This window comes from Chiloscyllium plagiosum, chromosome 12, assembly GCF_004010195.1.
Source record: "Chiloscyllium plagiosum isolate BGI_BamShark_2017 chromosome 12, ASM401019v2, whole genome shotgun sequence".
Lineage (NCBI taxonomy): Eukaryota > Metazoa > Chordata > Chondrichthyes > Orectolobiformes > Hemiscylliidae > Chiloscyllium > Chiloscyllium plagiosum.
The window spans coordinates 47,324,496-47,343,649 of record NC_057721.1 but is presented as its reverse complement, the minus strand read 5'-3'; the positions used below and the strand labels follow the sequence as shown (position 1 = coordinate 47,343,649).

Sequence of the window (19,154 nt, the reverse complement as noted above, 5' to 3'; positions counted from 1 at the left end):
GCCTGCTTCTCCTCCACCCCGCCCACAAAGAAAATAATCATTCCTGAGTCAAAACTGTTGTCTTGAATCATAGATTCCCTACAGTGTAGAAACAGGCCCTTCGGCCCAACAAGTCTACACCTACCCTCTGAAGAGTAACCCACCCAGACCCATTCCCCTACCCTATTAACCTATATTTACCCCTGACTAATGCATCTAACGTACACATCCCTGAACACTATGGGCAATTTAACATGGCCAATTCACCTAACATGCACATTTTTGGATTGTCGGAAGAAACCGGAGCACCTGGAGGAAACCCACACAAACAGGGGAGAACGTACAAACTCCACACAGACAGTTGCCTGAGGTTGGAATTGAACCTGGGTCACTGGTGCTGTGAGGCAGCAGTGCTAACCACTGAACCACCTTGCCACCCCGAGTCAGTTCCATTTTCGTTAGTCTCTGCAGATGCAATGGTATATAAGTTTTAAACAACATATGCCTCTTAATGGTATCTGTATGTATTTTCTTTGCCGGTTCCTCTAGAATCTGTTCCTAGGTTATGTTCCCTCTCCAAGAAGTGTTGTTCCCATGATAAGTGTTGTTACCATCGTAACTGTTATTACTTATCTATTTCAGATTCTGGGGAATGGGAGACCTCTGGGGCTGATAGTCATTCTGTACTCTTTGCAATTGGTGAGATCATTTCTTCCAGATGAACAGCCTGAAGTTAAGGGACAGCTTCTCTAATTGCAAGCAATATAGGTAAAGCTATAATTATGGGTTACTTTAATCCCCAAATAGATTGGGCAAATCAATTGGCAGCAATGAATAGTGGGAGTTCTGGAATATGTACAAGATGGTTCTCTGGAATAATACATTGAGGACCCAACTAGAAAACAGGACATTCTACATTGGATATTGTTTAATGAGAAAGGAATAATTCGCAATCTAGCTGCACAAGGTATCTTGGGAAGAGTGACATAATATGATAGATTATTTTCATTAAGATGTAGAGTGATGATAGTGACTCTGAGACTAGCATCCTGAATTTAAATAAGGGAAACTACAATGCTGTGAGGTGTGAGCTGGCTATGATAAATGGGAAACACGATTTAAAGAGTTGATAAATGATTGCATTACTAATCCTCTAAGGAACACAAGGATGAATTGCAACAATTGTTCATTTCTGTCTGGTACAAAAATTAAAACTAGAAAGGTGGCTCGACAATGGTTAACAAGGGAACTTAGGGATACTATTAGATCCAAGGGCATCCAAATTGACCCAAAAATCAACAGTCTTGAGTATTGGGTGTACTTTATACTTCAGCAAAGGAGAACAAAGGGATTGTCCTTTTCAGAAACAGGGGAAGTTATAACAGAAAGCAGAGAGATGTCAGACCAATTACAGTGAATACATGTTCTGAATTTGTCTTCATAAAGAAGAATTACATTTGATGTTCTGGAACAGTGCCTCACGTTGAGGGATGAACTGAGAAAATCAGTATTAGTATAGAAATGATTTTGGGGAATTTGTTGGGATTAAAGGCTGATAAATCCCTACTGCTTGATAATTTACATCTTAGAGCGTTTAAGAAAATAGTGGAGAAATTAGTGGTGATCATTCAAGATTTAATAGACTATGGATTAGAGTTCCTATGGATTAGAGAGTAACTAACATAACCCACTACTTAAAAAAGGAGCTAGAGCGAAAACAGCGAATTACAGATCACTGGGTCTGGAAAAGTAGGGAAAGTGCTAGAGTCCATCATAGAAAGTTTAACAGCAGAGTGCTTAAACAGTGACAAGATCAGACAGAGTCAGCATGGATTTACAAAAAGGAAGCTGTGCTTGACAAATCTACTGGAATCTTTTGAGTCGAGAGTGTGGTGCTGGAAAAGCACAGGTCAGGCAGCATCCAAGCAGCAGGAGAATCGACATTTTGAGGATATATGAGTAAGGTTCAATACCCTTATCGATTGAGGTTATGATGAAGTACTTTGTTTATCAACTTCTCCCTTCACCTGAGGCATGATGACCGTCAGGTTAAACCACTACCAGTCGTCTTGCTCTTTCTCTCTCTGATGAGAGAGCAGGCCTATAATCCAACAAGACTGACAACTTCACCTTCACCACAGGGATCAGTGTTTGGGCTCCAGCTTTTCATGGTTTTTAAAAGTTTTCAGTGAGAGAACTAAATGTAATGTCTCCAAAATTGCAGGCAACACAAAGTTGGGAGGGATAATGAACTGTAAGGGGGATGCAGAACTATAAGGGGGATGCAGAGATGCTTCAGTGCAACAAATTTGGAAAATGCATGGCAGATGATTATTTGTGAGGTTATCCACTTTGGTAGTAAAATCAGGTAAACCTATTCAAGTACTCAGAAAAAATGAAAGTACCTTTAGACCATCCCCAAGCCAGGCAATGACCACACATTACCAAAGGAATTTTTGGATTCCTTCCAAAAACCAATTGATATGGACTGTCCAATTTATTTTGAGTCTCTTACATAGGTGGCCTGCTCAGCAGTAAGGGTATTTCCCTTGACACTGCATCTATGCTGATGTAGGGGTTTACCCCTGCTATGTTATGGGAAAATCACTACTCTTATTAGTACTTTCAACACATTGGCATCCCTAAACCTAAAGCAGGTAGGACTCTCAAATTCATAGCCTTAATTTGGTTCTTACTGCTTAAAGAATCTAGGTAACATCTTAAATCCACATTACACACTATAGACATATGTCCACTGTCCAAACATCACAATTGACTGAGTTGGCAACTAAAAGATCCACTACTGAGCTGAAGTTTCTGGTAACTTTGCACAATTCCCTTTGCCCTGATCATTATCACAATTTTATCCTTCCAAAACTGCTGTCATGCTTAATTTTGATATTCCATACAGGCCAATTCATTGCATAGTGGCATTTCAAATTGCATCTAAAACAGTTGTTGACTATATTCTATTACCTGTTGTTATATGTTATAATTGCCAGATATGTAAGAGGAGTGAGAATAGGAGATATAATTTTCCTTTTGCATTGATGTTTTTACCCTATAGCTGAGCATTGTGCCACATTACCATGGAAACTTCCATTATTAATGCTAGTGCTAATATCTTATTTGAGTCTGTTAGGAATGAATGTCTACCCAGGATTTTTCTAAAAAAGTGTTTTGTTCTGAAGATTTGACTGGAGTCTATCCACAGTCCAATTTAAAGCTAAGCACTGAATTCATTTAAATTACAATATATAGGTACTTCTTTGGATATCTATCTATTTCTGAACATGTCTCACACATTTAAACATACAACTTCCTTATGTATTTTTCCATAATTTATCATAGAGTTTCCAAACTTTCCTCAATATTAAAATTGTTCAGCCTCTAACTCTGAATATTTTATATCTAATTTTGCTTCTACTAAGAAGTGACATACCTTGTTTTTTTTTCCCCTTGGTGAAGACATAACCCATGCTCACATATCACTTTATTTTCCCATTGATCATAAGGTTCAGCCTCACAATTTATCTATGGGAAGTCATAGCCAGACACTACACTTGGTTTCTCCAACATAACTCAAATTACAATTCTCTGTTTGAGAAAGAACTCTTAGCTACCAAATTTTACCTCTAGGCAACCATCCTGTGCTATCAATGTCAATTAATATCCAAGCCAATCAGTAAGCAAGAAATCAAGACACATGGATCAAGTTTATTGACTACTCAGTCTTACTACTCAGTCTTACCACTCCTTCCACACTCCAACCCCACTTCCTACCCCTTCATTTTTTTATATCCAGAACTGCTCTGATACACAACTGAACTTTTTTCTCGTTACCAAATCACCCATGGTTCTTTTTAATCAATTAACCACCACCAATAAATCATCCATGTTTTCTAATTGATTAATTTACATGCAAAGGCTATTAAGTGCTATTAACTCTTTATTTTGACCTAGTCAAATAGTGTATCATCTGCTTCAATCATCTGCTTAATTACTTGTTACGTCAACACAACTAAGAATCAGACATCATTGTCTAACAATATTTGGGTAAGCTATGGAAAATGACAAGAAAAATCTAAAGTAAAGCATGCTTAATTTCAAATTTCAGTGGGATGAGAACAGACCTGATTCAGATAAATCAAAATCAAAGATGGTCAGACAAAGGTTAACAGAACAATGAGCTGCCATTAGAAAGGAAATATTTTGTGTACAATTGAAGTATATTGCCACAAGGTGAAAAGGTGCAGCAAACATACTTGGACCTCCTTCAATGATGGAAAGACAGTGTAAAGATGAAGCAGTGAAAGGTTATGTATACTAGACGTTTAATTGATAATACAAGTGAGAACCAGGCTGAATTTTAAAAATTCAAAGTGGAAGTGAAAAGGAAATAAGAGAAGCAAATAAATAGTGAAAAGTAACTGCAGATAACATGAAAGAGCTTTAAATGAGTATAGTAAAAGTGTATGATAGATAAGGGATGAAAAAGGAGTTTTAAAAATATAGCTAGGTACATGGCTGAGGTGCTAAGTGAGTCATTTTGCTAAAGTCTGAGTGGAAGAAGTGATAGTTACGATGCTGGATGAGTTAACAATTGATAATGAGGTTAGGAAGGCTGTATATTTAACTATAATCAGCCAACAGGATCTGATCTACTGCATCCAAAGATACTGAAGGAAGTAAGTTTGGAAATAGTATAGTCTGGCTGTAATCTGCCAATTGTTCTCAGATATAAGGGTGGTATTAAAGAACTGGAGAATTACAAACATTATGTTTTTTTTAAGACAAAGGTTTTGATAACAGACCCAGCAACTAAGGGTAATGAGATTTCCTCATGATGGGAAAGCTTTCAGAAACAAAATTAACACTGTCTTGTGAATTAATGAAGGTCTGTGGGAAGTAAGCAGTGTTGGTGTTTTGAGTCTCGTGACTGACAAAGAGTCACCAAACTTTAGTTCTGCTTTCTTTCCATGCATGTTACCACACCTGTTGAGTTTTCTCCAGCAATTTCTGATTTTGTTTCAGATCTTTGCATAGCAAATTCTGTTTCATTCATCTGCAGTGTTTAAAAGAACCTAATCCTGCAGTTTACTTTGCTGCAGCAGTTGCTGTAAACTATGGCTCTTAATCTATAAGCAAGAGACTTTATAAAAGTCAGCCAATCTCACTGTACCTTCTCCAAACAAGTGAAAGTGTTTGGGGAAGGAAATCAAGGAACAGCAAGTCCTTACAAGCAAAAAGGACCACCTCAGCAAACAGTGAAAAACCTCCGATGAAAGTTGATATCTGCTGGTGAAGCATGATCTTGCCAGTGTCTTACAGTCATAGAGATGTACAGCATGGAAACAGACCCTTTGGTCCAACTTGTCCGTGCCAACCAGACATCCTGAATTGTTCTAGTCCCATTTGCCAGCATTTAGTCCATATCCCTCTAAACCCTTCCTATTCACATACTCATTTAGATGTATTTTAAATGTTGTAATTGCACCAGCCACCAATACATCCTTTGACAACTCATTCCATATGTGCACCACCCCCTGCATGAAAATGTTGTCCCTTAGGTCCCTTTTAAATCTTTCCCCTCTCACCTCAAACCTATGCCCTCTAGTTTTAGTCTCCCCCACCACAGGGAAAAGACTTTGGCTCTTCAACCTATCTGTTCCCCTCATGATTTTATAAACCCTTATAAGGTCATGCCACAGCCTCTGATGTTCCAAGGAAAGTAGCCCCAGCCTATTTAGCCTCTCACCATAACTCAAACCTTCCAGCCCTGGCAACATCCTTGTAAGTCTTTTCTGAACCCTTTCAAGTTTCACAACATCCTTCCTATAGCAGGAAGACCAGAATTGCACGCAGTATTCCAAAAGTGACCTAACCAGTGTCCTACAGAGCTGCAACATAACCTCCCAAATCCTATACTCAATACACTGATCAAGAAAGGTAAACATACCAAATGCCTTCTTCACTATCCTATCTGCCTGTGACTACTTACAAGGAGCTATGAATCTGCACTCCAAGGTCTCTTTGTTCAGCAACACTCCCCAGGACCTTACCATTAAGTGTATAAGTCCTGCCCTGATTTGCCTTTTCAACATACAGCACCTTGCCTTTATCTAAATTAAACTCCATCTACCTCTCCTTGGCCCATTGACCCATCTGATCAAATCTCTTTGTACTCTGAGGTGACCTTCTTCACTGTCCACTATATCTCCAATTTTGATGTCATCAGCATACTTACTAGCCATGCCTCCTATGTTCACATCCACTAGTCTACCATGGGGAACCTGATGATCACCTTATTGAAGTCCATTTAGATTACTTCCACCAAACTGCCCTCATTAATTCTCTTCATTACTTCTTCAAAAAACTCAATTAATTTAGTGAGACATGATTTCTTATGCACAAACCATGTTAACTATTTATATAAATAACGAAATGCAGTGGACTCAGACCAATCCTTATTGTACACTGCTGGTCACAGGCCTCCAGTCTGAAAAGCAACCTTCCACCACCACTCTTTGTCTTCTACCTCTGAGCCAGTTCTTTATCCAAATGGCTAGTAACTCCTATATTCCATATGATCTAACCTAGCTAACTAGTCTGCCATGGGGAACCTGATGATCACCTTATTGAAGTCCATTTAGATTACTTCCACCACTCTGCCCTCATTAATTCTCTTCATTACTTCTTCAAAAAACTCAATTAATTTAGTGAGACATGATTTCTTATGCACAAACCATGTTAACTATTTCTAATCAGTTCTTGTCTTTCCAAATACAGGTAAATCCAACATCTTGCCCATTACCGAGGTCAGGCTCACTGATCTACAGTTCCCTGTCTTGTCCTTACCACCTTTCTTGAACAGTGACACCACGTTAGCCAACCTCTAGTCTTCTGGCACCTCACCTGTGGCTATCAATGATACAAATATCTAGGACCTAGCAATCACTTCCCTTGCTTCCCACAAAGTTCTATGGTAACCTGATCAGTGACAGGGATTTATCCACCTTATGCATTTTAAGCCAGCCAGCACCTCCTCCTCTGGAATATGACATGTTTCAAGATTTTGTTATTTATTTCCCCAAGTTCTCCAGCTTCCATACCCTTCACCAGAGTAAACACCAATGTAAAATACTTGTTTGGTATTTTCCCCATCTCCTGCGGTTCCACACATAGGCAGCCTTGGTGATCTTTAAGGGGCCCTATTTTCTACCTAGTTACTCTTCTATCCTTAATACATTTGTAGAATACCTTTGGATTCTCCTTAACACTGTTTGCTAAAGTTATCTCATGCCCCCTTTCTGCAGTCCAGTTTTCCCTCTTAAGCATATGTCTACTTCTTTTATACTCTTTGAGGGATTCATTCGATCCCTGCTGCTTATACCTGACACATGTTTCCTTCTTTCTCTTGACCAAGACCTCAATTTCTTTAGTCCTTCCCTATACCTACCTGCCTTGCCCTTCACCCTAACAGGAACATACAGTCTCTGGACTCACCTTATCTCATTTTTTATTTGTCCTTGAAGTGAAATATTGATCAAAACCTGTTATGAGGCTGTCAGATATACAGAATTCCCTGATTTGTGAACGTCTAGTTTAGAAATGTTCGTACTTATGAATGCAATCCCGCACATGGTTGTAATTTTAAAGACTTTGACACACAAAAATTTCCTGTAGTTACGAACAACAAGCTTTCTATTGTCCTGTATTGTGTTCTAATTGCATGCAATTTGACTTGCAAAAGGACTCCAAATGGAATACCAGGACTGTTAGTAATTTGTTTCTCAATGATCTGCTGGCTATGTAACACATGATTTGATGTTCTTCCCATTTAGTAGACAAGTATGAATTCGATTTGCAGTACATTGCTGAAGTAGCTCAAAACCTTAGGAATTGTACTTGCCACATTTGTAAAAATGGATCTGATAACCTTTCACCATTTCTCTGGGGAAAAGATCAGTACTGATTAGTATTGTTGCATTAGCTGACTGAAGGTGTTGGTTATTTTCCTGATTTGAATAATGATAATTAGGATTTGATCTCCTTTTATAATACTCACTTTGTTGCCTTGTATCTTTATTGATTAAAATTATTGTTAAGTCTTTGCTGTTTGAAACATTGTTGTAATTCTGAATCAAAGATGGCTGCTGTGACCATTAAACTGTAAGATACATGTATGGAATTAGACCATTCAGCCCAGACCATTGAATCTGCTGGGCTATTTGATCATAGCTTATATGTTTCTCAACCCCATTCTGCTATCCTCTCCTTGTAGCCCTTGATTTCTTTCCTAATCAAGAACTTCTCTATCTCTATCTTAAATAAACTCATTGACTTAGCCTCCACAGCCCTGCAATGCATTCAAAACATTAGAACTGAGATGAGGAGGAATTTCTTCAGCCAGAAGCTAATGACTGTGTGGAACTCATTGTGGAACTCACCACCTTCTGGCTGACAAAATTCCTCCTCATCTCAATTTTAAAGGGTCATCCCTTCACTCTGAGGCTCTGTCTTGGTCTCTCCTACTAGTGGAAACATCTTTTCTATATTCACTGTATTTAGGGCTCTCAATATTCTGTAAGTTTCAATGAGATCCCCCTCATCCTTGTAAATTTCATTGAGTACAGATGCAGAGTCCTCAATCGCTCCTTATATGATTACCTCTTCATCCCCGGAATCATTCTTGTAAACACGTCCAATGCCAACACATCTTTCCTTAGATACTGGGCCCAAAACTGCTCACAATGTGCCAAATGTAGTCTGGTCAGAGCCTCAGTAGTAGATATTTTGTATATTCACTCACAGGTCATGGGAATTGCTGGCCAGCCAGCATTTATAGCCTGTTTGCAGTTACCCTTGAGAAGGTAGTGGTGAGCTGCCTTCTTGAACTGCTGCAGTCCATGTATTGCAGGTTGACCCACAATGCCCTTAGGGAGAGAATCCCAGGATAGTGAAAGAGCTGTAATGTATTTCCAAGCCAGACTGGCTGAGTGATTTGGAGGGGAACTTGCAGGTGGTGGTGTTCCCAGGTGTCCTCTAAATGGCAGTGGTCATGGATTTGAAGTCGCTATCTAACCATCTTTGGTGAGTTTCTGCAGTGCATCTTGTCAATCGTACGCAGTGTTGCTGCTGATCATCAATGGCTGAGGCACTGGATGCTTGAAGATGTGGTGCCAGTCAAGCATGCTACTTTGTCCTGGATGGTGTCAAGGCTTTTCAGTGCTGTTGGAGCTGCACCCATCCAGGCAAGTGGGGAGAATTCCATCCCTGCTCTTATATTCTAGCCCTCTCAAAATGAATGCAAACATTGCATTTGCCTTCCTTACTGCCAACTGAACCTGTATGTTAATGTTAAGAGAATCCTGATCTAGGATTCCTAAGTCCCTTGTGCTTCAGATTTCCAAAGCCTTTCCCCATTTAGTCTATACCTGTATTTTTCCTACCAAATTGCATAACCTCACACTTCCCCGCAATGCATTCCAAATGCCACTTCTCTGCCACTTCTTTCCTAGCCTGTCCAAGTCCCTCTGCTGCCTCCTTGCATCCTTAATGCCACCTGTCCTTCCACCAATTTTTGTGTCATCTGAAAGCTTAGCAGGAGTGCCCTCAGTTCCTTCATTCAGATCATTAACGATGATGTGGAGGTGCAGGTGTTGGACTGGGGTGGACAAGGTCAGAAATTATTACACCTGATAAAGTGCTCAAAAAACTTGATTTCCAATAAACCTGTTGGACTATAACCTGGTATTATGTGATTTCTAACCAGATCATTAACATATAACGTTAACAGTTGTGGTTCCAACGCAGATCCCTGCGGAACACCACTAGACACCAGCTGCCATCCTGAAAAAGAGCCCTTTAACCCCCACACTCTACCTTCTGCATGTTAGCCAATCCTCTATCCATGCCAGTACCTTGCCCATAACACCATAAGCTCTTATTTTATTTAGTAGCATCCTATGCGGCACCTTGTCTAAGGCCTTCTGGAAATTCAAATACATCATGACCACTGGTTTTCCTTTGTTTAATTTACTCATTACCTTCTCAAAGAATTCTAACAGGTTTGTCAGACATGAACTCCTCTTGACAAAGCCGTGCTAACGGATTCTAAAATCTTACCAACAACCAAAGTTAGGCTAACTTGTAGCCTGTAGTTTCCTGTCCTCTGCCTCCCTCCTTTTTCAAACAGGCGTGTTATATTAACCATTTTCTAGTCCTCTGGGACTTTTGTGACTCCAGTGATTCCTGAAAGATTATCACCAATGCTACCACAGTTTCCTCAGCTATCTCCTTCAGAACTGTTTGGTGTAGTCAATTCTGGACAAGTGATTTCTCCAACTTCAGACCTTTCAGTTTCCCCAGTACCTTAAAATTCCAATTCCAGGGAATGGTCTTTATTTCTGATCTTTTCGATTGATTACCTGAAGCCTTTTTCTGAATAAATTTCTTAACTCTTTCTTAAATTGTTGATAAATTTGCCATCAAGTAAATAGTCGAAAACTGCTAAATCTCTGCCCAAAATATTAACTCTGCTTTCCACCTTAGGCTTTTGGAATGTTTCTCTAAGGGATCCAATCTGCGCTGATCCACCTCTTTTCACAAGTGTTTGATCTACATTTATCTCCTTGGCTGCTATTGGTCGTTTATTGTTGTCAGGTTTTTTCTTTCCCCTTACAGGTTTGTTTCCTTATTACAGGGTTCCCAATTTATGAACGTCCAAATTACAAATGTTCATACTTATGAATTTGAGCCATACAGGGGTGTAATTTTAAAGACCTGATATACAAACATTCCCTGTGCCTACTGAATGGCTGCATTGTGTTCTGACTTACATACAAATTGACTTGCGAATGGACTCCAGAATAAAACACGTTCACAACCCAGGGATTGACTGTACTGAAAATGACTTCAGTAGTTTCACTGCAGAAGTTTTCTGTTCTTTCCTTCCCTGCAGCTTTTCAGCTCTGTGGCTCTTTTGGCTGCTAGCCGGTCTTAAAGCTGTACTCATGATGCTTTGGAAGAGTGAATTTTTAAAATTGTCTCTTGGACATTTTCAGGTCTGCTTTTTGAGCTTTACTGCTTCCGTAATCTTCCAAGTAGTCGATCCCATGGCTGCCACCATCTTTTGGAGTGTGATTTTAGACAAACTGGTTGAGGATCAAAGCAAGGTGAAGAATTGTCTTGAAGTGTAGACCTCTTTAGAAAGCTTATTAATACCAAACACTATTTCCATGGCAATCTGAGGTGCATCATACTGATACATAATGAGATACATCTTACTGTTAATTGTTAAAAGACTGCTCCCTGAATTGTGTTTTCCCAATAGTTTTTCCTCCACCCAAAACATCCCTGGTTTATTTATTTTTCTGGGTCTTTCTGCATATGTATGCAAGGGTTAGAGTTTCAGTTAGTAAAGTTATATGATGATAATCCATACTTCTGTTTGTCTGTAGTTAGAATTAATTTACTTATAATAAAAAGTACTTCATGTTAACTACAGAAACCTAGTCAGTATTTTGTTGTTAACCCGAATCTATCAGACAGTTAAAATGGTGAACTTAGAGAAACTTGATAAATTTTCAACTTTTATTATGATTCTGAAGTAGTTTTGCTCAAGTTTTGTGCACTTTCCCAAATGGGTCATGTCAGGTGATGAATTCTTATCGCAGTTTATCATGCTGTAGGATCCATCTGGTAGATTTACTGCCACCATTCTCTTTCCAGATAGGATCGACAGAGCCTGCTTGGTCTAGTGAGAAAAGACACCTAATTGTCTGATGAGAAGAGGCTCCAGTGTGAAACAAATATAGTTTATTGCATTATAGCAGCTAGGGTAGAAGTTAGATTGATACTTTAACAGTGAGGGAGGCCTCAATATTGGAATAGAATAAAAGCCCTACAGTTTGGAAACAGGCCAGTTGGCCCAACAACTCCACACATAGTAACCCACCCAGACCCATTCCCCTAGCCTATCACTGTACATTTGATTTAAGCACTTAACCCACACTATGGGCAATTTAACATGGCCAATTCACCAAACCTACAGATCTTTGGATTGTGGGAGGAAACCAGAGCACCCGGAGGAAACCCACACAGACACGGGGAGAATGTGTAAACTCTACACAGACAGTCGCCCAAGGTTGCAATCCAACCCAGGTCCCTGGCGCTGTGAGGCAGCAGTGGTAACCACTGAGCCACCGTGCTGCCCTTAGGTTTCACTCTCTTGTGATACAGAGCTCTTCTCTTAGCCCAGGTACATATGACAGCATCAGATTGGGAAATGTTTAATGCATTCCTCAGCATTAACCCTTTCAGATCTGTACACCCTATTTTAACATCTCTCCACGACCTTTCTTCCCTATTCTATACATTTATGTGAATTACATTTCCCACTAACTCATTTCCCCTCAAGGCACTGATTTCGCACATTGTAAGTTTTTCTGTTCTCCTAGAGAGAATTATTTTTAGATCTGGGTGATTGATAAATCACTGGGTTGAAGACTGTTGACATTGATTCTGTTCGTGACAATATGGGGTCTATAAATCCCTTTAAGCTTGGGGACCTCTTATTTAAAGAACAAAGAACAAAGAGCATTACAGCACAGGAACGGGCCCTTCGGCCCTCCAAGCCTGCTCCAATCCCAATCCTCTATCTAAACATGCTGTCTATTTTCTAAGGATCTGTATCCCTTTGCTCCCTGCACATTCATGTATCTGTCTAGATACATCTTAAATGGTGCTATCATTCCCACCCCTACCACCTCTGCTGGCAACACATTCCCAGCACCCACCACCATCTATGAACTAGTGACCCCCAGTGATTGAGTCCTCCAATCTGGGAAAAAGCTCCTTGCTATCCATCCTGTCTACACCTGTCATGATTTTGTAGGCCTCAATCAGGTCCCCCTTCAACCTCCTCCTTTCCAATGAAAATAATCCTAATCTACTTAACCTGTCCTCATAGCTTACACCCTCCATACCAGGCAACATCCTGGTGAACCTCCTCTGCACCCTCTCCAAAGCATCCACATCCTTTTGGTAATGTGGTGACCAGAACTGTACGCAGTATTCCAAATGTGGCTGAACCAAAGTCTTATACAACTGTAACATAACCTGCCAACTCTTCTACTCAATACCCCGTTCGATGAAGGAAAGCATGCTGTATGCCTCCTTGACCACTCTATCAACTTGCGTTGCCACCTTCAGGGAACAATGGACCTGAACACCCAGATCTCTCTGTACATCAATTTTCCCCAGGACTTTTCCATTTACTGTATAGTTCACTCTTGAATTGGATTTTCCAAAAAGCATCACCTCGCATTTGATTAGATTGAATCCCCATCTGCCATTTCTGTGCCCAACTTTCCAATCTAGCTATACTCTGCAGTATTGTCTGACAGTCCCCTTCACTATCTGCTACTCCACCAATTTTAGTGTCACCTGCAAACTTGTTAATGGGACAACTTACACCTTCCTCCAAATCAAATGATGTACAATCATTTATGTATATCACAAACAACAGTGTACTCATTAAGAATTTCACCCATTTTCTCTGACTCCATGCATATCTTTCCTCCTTTGTCCTTGAGTGGCCCAACCATTTCTCTAGTTACCCTCTTGCTCCTTATATATGAATAGAAGGCTTTGGGATTTTCCTTAACCCTGCTTGCTCAGGATATCTCATGACCCCTTTTAGTGCTCTTAATTCCTCAATTCAGATTGGTCATACATTTCTGATATTCTTCCAAATCTTTGTCTGTCTTCAGTCACCTAGACCTTTATGTATGCTTCCTTTTTCCTCTGAGCTAGTCTCACAATTTCACCTGTCATCCATGATTCCCTAATTTCTATTTCTATCCCTCATTTTCACAGGAACATACCTATCCTGCACTCTCATCAACCTCTCTTTAAAAGCCTCCCACATATCGAATATGGATTTCCCTTCAAACAGATGCTCCCAAATTATATTCCCCAGCTCCTGCCGAATTTTGGTATAGTCGGCATTCCCCCAATTTAGCATTCTTCCTTTAGGACCATACTCTTTGCTGGGAATATCATTCCTGCAGAAATATACTGTTATTACCTTTACAGAGTTGAAACACATACTTTACTTTTTGCTGTATCTTGGATTTCTGGAAAAGTGTTTTTTGCTATTCATATGGATCTATGAATCTGGCAGCTTTGGCTTGACAACATTTTGCATTCCTGTGCCAGGCAATTTCTTCTTGACCATGTCCTGAGTCTGTAGACACTGAGTCATCCCATTGCAGTGGTGCTTTCCATAGAGTTGCATGCATCACATCCTCAAACTGAGTCAGCAGAACTTTATTCTCAATTTTCCAGCAAATCTATGTTGAAGTATATAGAATTTTAAATTCTAATTGTTATTTAGGATGGCTGCTTTCATTCACTCTCAGTGATGGCATTCTGAGGAAAACAATAAGTTCACTCCATACTGCTTGAGGACTGCTTCTTATTTGACATAATCTCTGTCACTGATACTGACGATTCTTCCTGAGAAGATACAGGAATAAAATGTTCTGATTGAATTTGTGTCTTTTCAACATCATTGATCACTGTCAGTTTATAAAGTTGGATTGCAGTCTGACTTGCAATAGATGAGGATTCAAAAATGAGATCAAGTGATAGCTCAAAGTTATAAATCACACGACATCAGGTTATAGTCCAACAGGTTTAAATGGAAGGATTAGCTTTCAGAGCGCCGCTCCTTCATCAGGTGGTCATCAGGACAACCACCTGATGAAGGAGCGTCGCTCCAAAAGCTAGTGCTTCCAATTAAACCTGTTGAACTATAACCTGGTGTAGTCTGATTTGTAACTTTGTACACCCCAGTCCAACACCGGCATCTCCAAATCATAAGTGATAGCTCATTTGGTACCTCATCATTGATGTTTCCTCAAATGTTGTTGATTTATGCAGTCTGAACTCACTGTCGATAGGAGTGGACACTGTTGAACAATGTTGACAGGGGTAGAAAACATTTCTGCCAACCCCTTATAGGCACAGTTTTCTGGCTTGCTAACAGTTTAATGCAAATTTGTTACATCATAATTTCAGTGGATTCTGACTTTGGGTTTCTCAGGAAATCTTATGAAATCCTATGGCTGTCCCTTGACTGTTGGTTTAGTACCTGAAATTTCTTTGATCTTTTCTTCTTTGAGCAGTTGTTCCATAACTGACTGTTCCTTGAATAGCATTTTCTTGACTTGCATTAATTTGGCTCCTTTGGCCACTTGAAGAAGTTTCAGATCTAAATATACATTTATCCTCAAATCTAAGAATTTGTGATTGAGAAATATGCATAATATGTCTGACAAACCATACATTGCCGAGTTACTTATAACATATCTTTTATCATTAAGTGTGATATCTAGTCCATGTATTTGCATGGTATAGACTGTAAACAATGTTTCTCCAACTGTGATACATTGATGATATAATGAACTCACTCCTGTATTAAGCTTAAAATTAGTGAGGTATTCATTAGCATATATATCTTTCTATGAAGAGGTCAAGTCTGGATCACCATTTCCCCTTGGGATACCTTGGGCTTTTGTTCTATTGTAGGCTGTTATTCTCATTAACTGCTTTGTGAAAGTAGTTACTTGTCTTGCTGCTCTATAACTGTCCCCTACATCAGCACATTTTCTGAAAGTTACCTATTGCCTTACGGATAGCAAACTCTTTTGTATAATAGTTGGGCACAGCTTCATCCCACAAGGTTTCCTTGCGCCTCAGTGCTAACACTGAATTTTTGTTTCAGGTGTCACTCCTGTCTTCACTACAGGACAGAAATGAGAAGCACAGTGAACATTTTTAACTTCTAATTCCAAAAGTATCTTCTAAAGGAGCACTAATACAACCAAAAGTGGGTGCAGATATAAATTAAATGGTCATCTGAATGGACAGAATGGAATGTTACACCTATTGATGCAAAGGGAACTTCCAACAACAGCCTTCAAAGTGGGTAAGAGGAATGTTGGAATGTATGAGACTGAGATCTCTTGTGACTATGAAGGTACCAAGGGACTGATGACCACTGCTCAACAACAAGCCTGTGGAGTATGTCCCAAACTAAGACAGATTTTGTGTTTTTCACTTTGAAGAAAACACAAGGCAAGGAGTTAAAATGTCTGTTTCAATACTACTGGCATTTGCTAGTGGGACTGAACATTTTTGTCTTTACCAGGCTGAGTTTGAGCATTAGAGTTCTTTGGAGGTTGTTATCATCTAACATGGTCTGAAGAAATGTCTAATATTCAATGGAATGAGGGAACAGTTGTGTATCTACTAATTAGGGGTTAAATAGTTGTATAAATATGGAGAGCTAGTAGTCAGTGGAGTGTGAGTTTCATGGATTGTGGTTAACTAAAATACAGCTCTCACTCAAAGTGTGAACATGGACTCTGTTTAAAAACAGTTATCTCCAAATGTAGAATATTGGTGGCAAAGGATGGGTGAGCCAAAATGTAAGTTTTTGGAGTATGATGATCTGTGTTCTGAAAATGAGCTTCAAGTGTCACAAAGCTAGTCCCTATTTTTCTAAAAGCTGTTCCTTGGCTCAAGGAGACTCTGTCCTTGATGTTTTTTTCAGAGAGGCAACAAACCAGGCTGGGCTCCAATCAGTCTGGTTTGGTACAGAAATTAAAAGGATTTTGAGAGGCCTTTTGTTTATATGTAAATAGATGGGACTTCTGGCCAAAGTGGTCATGCTTTAGAATGACATTGACCTGTATAATGAAAGGGGAGTGGGCTGAACAGTTTCAGTTCAGACTTGAACTGGTTGAGGAGTTCAACAGGAAGCTGTATGGAAATTCTCTCTCTTTTCTGCCCTTCAACCTTAACCTGTAAGCATGTGATCCATTCACACTGTTTTTTAAAGGGAGTTTGCTTATTGGGACTGTTGTGTATATTCGGAACATCATAATTAAGTCCAGTTGGATAGTTTGAGTTCTACAGGGGTTCTTGATTCTGTTCTTTGTGTTCCATACTGTAATTTTGTGAATACATTTTTTGTCTGTTTTAAAATCTAGTGGTCAATCTAGCTATCTTAATGCGGGTAATTTTCACTGTACACTTACCAAAACAAATTGCAAAGTTATGGTCTGCCTGCTTAAGAATGTTTTGAATGGTCTGGCCTAGTCCATAATACAAGACCGTGAAAGAATGAAGTTACAATGTGGATCTGGATTACCTCTTTACCAAACAGGAAACAAGGTACAGCCTTGGCATTTTTTGTTACTATACAGAAGCTGAATAAGAAGAAAAGATTCTTTTGGAATTGAAGCCTGATGATGTAAACATAGGTGAATATTTGGACTGTTTGAAAACTTTCATCAATGAAATTTCGCAAAACATTCAATTATTGACTGAGGTATGGTCACAACATCGAACATAGAACAGTACAGTACAGCACAGGAATGGGCCCTTTAGCCCACAATGTTGTGCTGAACATGATGCCAAATTAAACTAATCCCTTCTGCCTGCCTTTGGTCCATATCCCTCCATTCCTTGCAAATTTGTGTGCTTATCTAAAAGTCCCTTAAATGCTCCTATTGTATCTGCCTCAACCACCATCCCTAGCAGCGCATTCCAGACTCCTGCCACTCTCTGCGTAAAAAGCTTGCCCCTCACATCTCCTTTAAACTTTCCCTCTCTCACCTTAAATGCACACGTCCCCTATTAGTAGACATTTCAACTCTGGGAGAAAGATTCTGATCATCAAACCTGTCTATGCATCTCAAAATTTTATAGACTTCTGTCACGTCTCCTCTTAACCGCTGCTGCTCCAGAGAAAACAACCTGAGTTTTTCTAGCCTCTCCTTGTGGCTCATACCCTCTAATCCAGGCAGTATCCTGGTAAACCCCATCTGTAGCCTCTCCAAAGACTCCACATCCTTCCTGTAATGTGGCGACCAGAATTGAATGCAATACTCCAGATGTGGCCGAATTAAAGTCTTATAAAGCTGCAACATGATATCCTGATTCTTGTACTCCATTCTCCAACCAATAAAGGCAAGTACACCATACGTCTTCTGTACCTCCCTTTCTACTTGTGTGGCCACTTTCAAGGAGATAGAAAGTTAGAAAGACTAAGATTAGTGCCATGGAAAAGTCATGATGGAATTGAATTGGTTGTTTGCAGAAATTTCATTTGGAAATTCTCAAATCAGTGTTTAAGTTATTGGACTATGCCAATGTATCATGTGTAGATAGACTTCTGGTTTTGATGGGAGATAAATTTGTGGAAAAACATACACTGTTAGAAAAAATATTGGAAGCCCTAAAAACAATTCCCCAGGAAAGCATCCCTTTCCAGCAACAAAAGGGAACAATTGAAAGTATGACAGAAAATGGAGGATATAATGTTGAAAAATTTGCATGATCATCTAAATACAGTTCAGAAGCAATAGTATGGAAGAAGAACTGTAACCCAGAGAAATGAGTAGAGAAATACTGTTGATAATTTTGAGAAGCAAACAAAATTTGGATTTACAATAAAAGAATGAACCACAGAAATGCCCAAGGTGTAGTCAGTCAATGTTTCAATTCCAAATCCAAGTACCTTTGTACCATGAACTGTGAACTGACCCAAATGTTATAATAAAGTATTCCAAACCAAACAGAAGATTTGGAAGGAAAAGATGGAGATATGTAAGGTATAGACAGGATAGATCGAGTGAATCTTAGAAGAGTATAAAAGCAGTAGGAGTATAATTAGGAGGGAAATCATGAGGGCAAAAAGGGGATATGAGATAGCATTGGCAAATAGAATTAAGGATAATCTAAAGGGTTTTACAAATACATTAAGGATAAAAGGATAACTAGGGAGAGAATAGGGCCCTTGAAAGATTAACAAGGTGGCCTTGGTGTGGAGTCGCAGAAAATGAGGGAGATACTAAACAAGTATTTTGCATCAGTATGTACTGTGAAAAAGGATATGGAAGATATAGAAGGTAGGGAAATAGATGGTGACACCTTGCAAAATATTCATATTACAGAGGAGGATGTGCTGGGTGTCTTGAAACACATAAAGGTGGATAAATCCCCAGGACCTGATCAGGTGTACCCGAGAACTCTGTGGGAAGCTAAAGAAGTGATTGCTGGACCTCTTGCTGAGATATTTGTATCATCGATAGTCACAG

The 19,154-nt window shown here is 39.5% G+C and overlaps 1 protein-coding gene across 3 annotated transcripts in view; it reads right to left on the bottom strand.

Annotated features, from left to right (window-relative positions):
* casr (calcium-sensing receptor) overlaps positions 1–19,154 on the bottom strand; it is a 97,270-nt gene that overhangs the window by 73,621 nt on the left and 4,495 nt on the right. The window contains exon 1 of one of the 3 annotated variants that reach the window (XM_043700979.1): positions 3,422–3,519. The exons of 1 other annotated variant lie outside the window; for it this stretch is intronic. The gene's annotated coding sequence lies outside the window, so the exon portion shown is untranslated. Of the gene's footprint in view, positions 1–3,421; positions 3,520–19,154 lie in introns of those variants that run through there. One more of the 3 variants, XM_043700977.1, reaches the window with a different exon arrangement.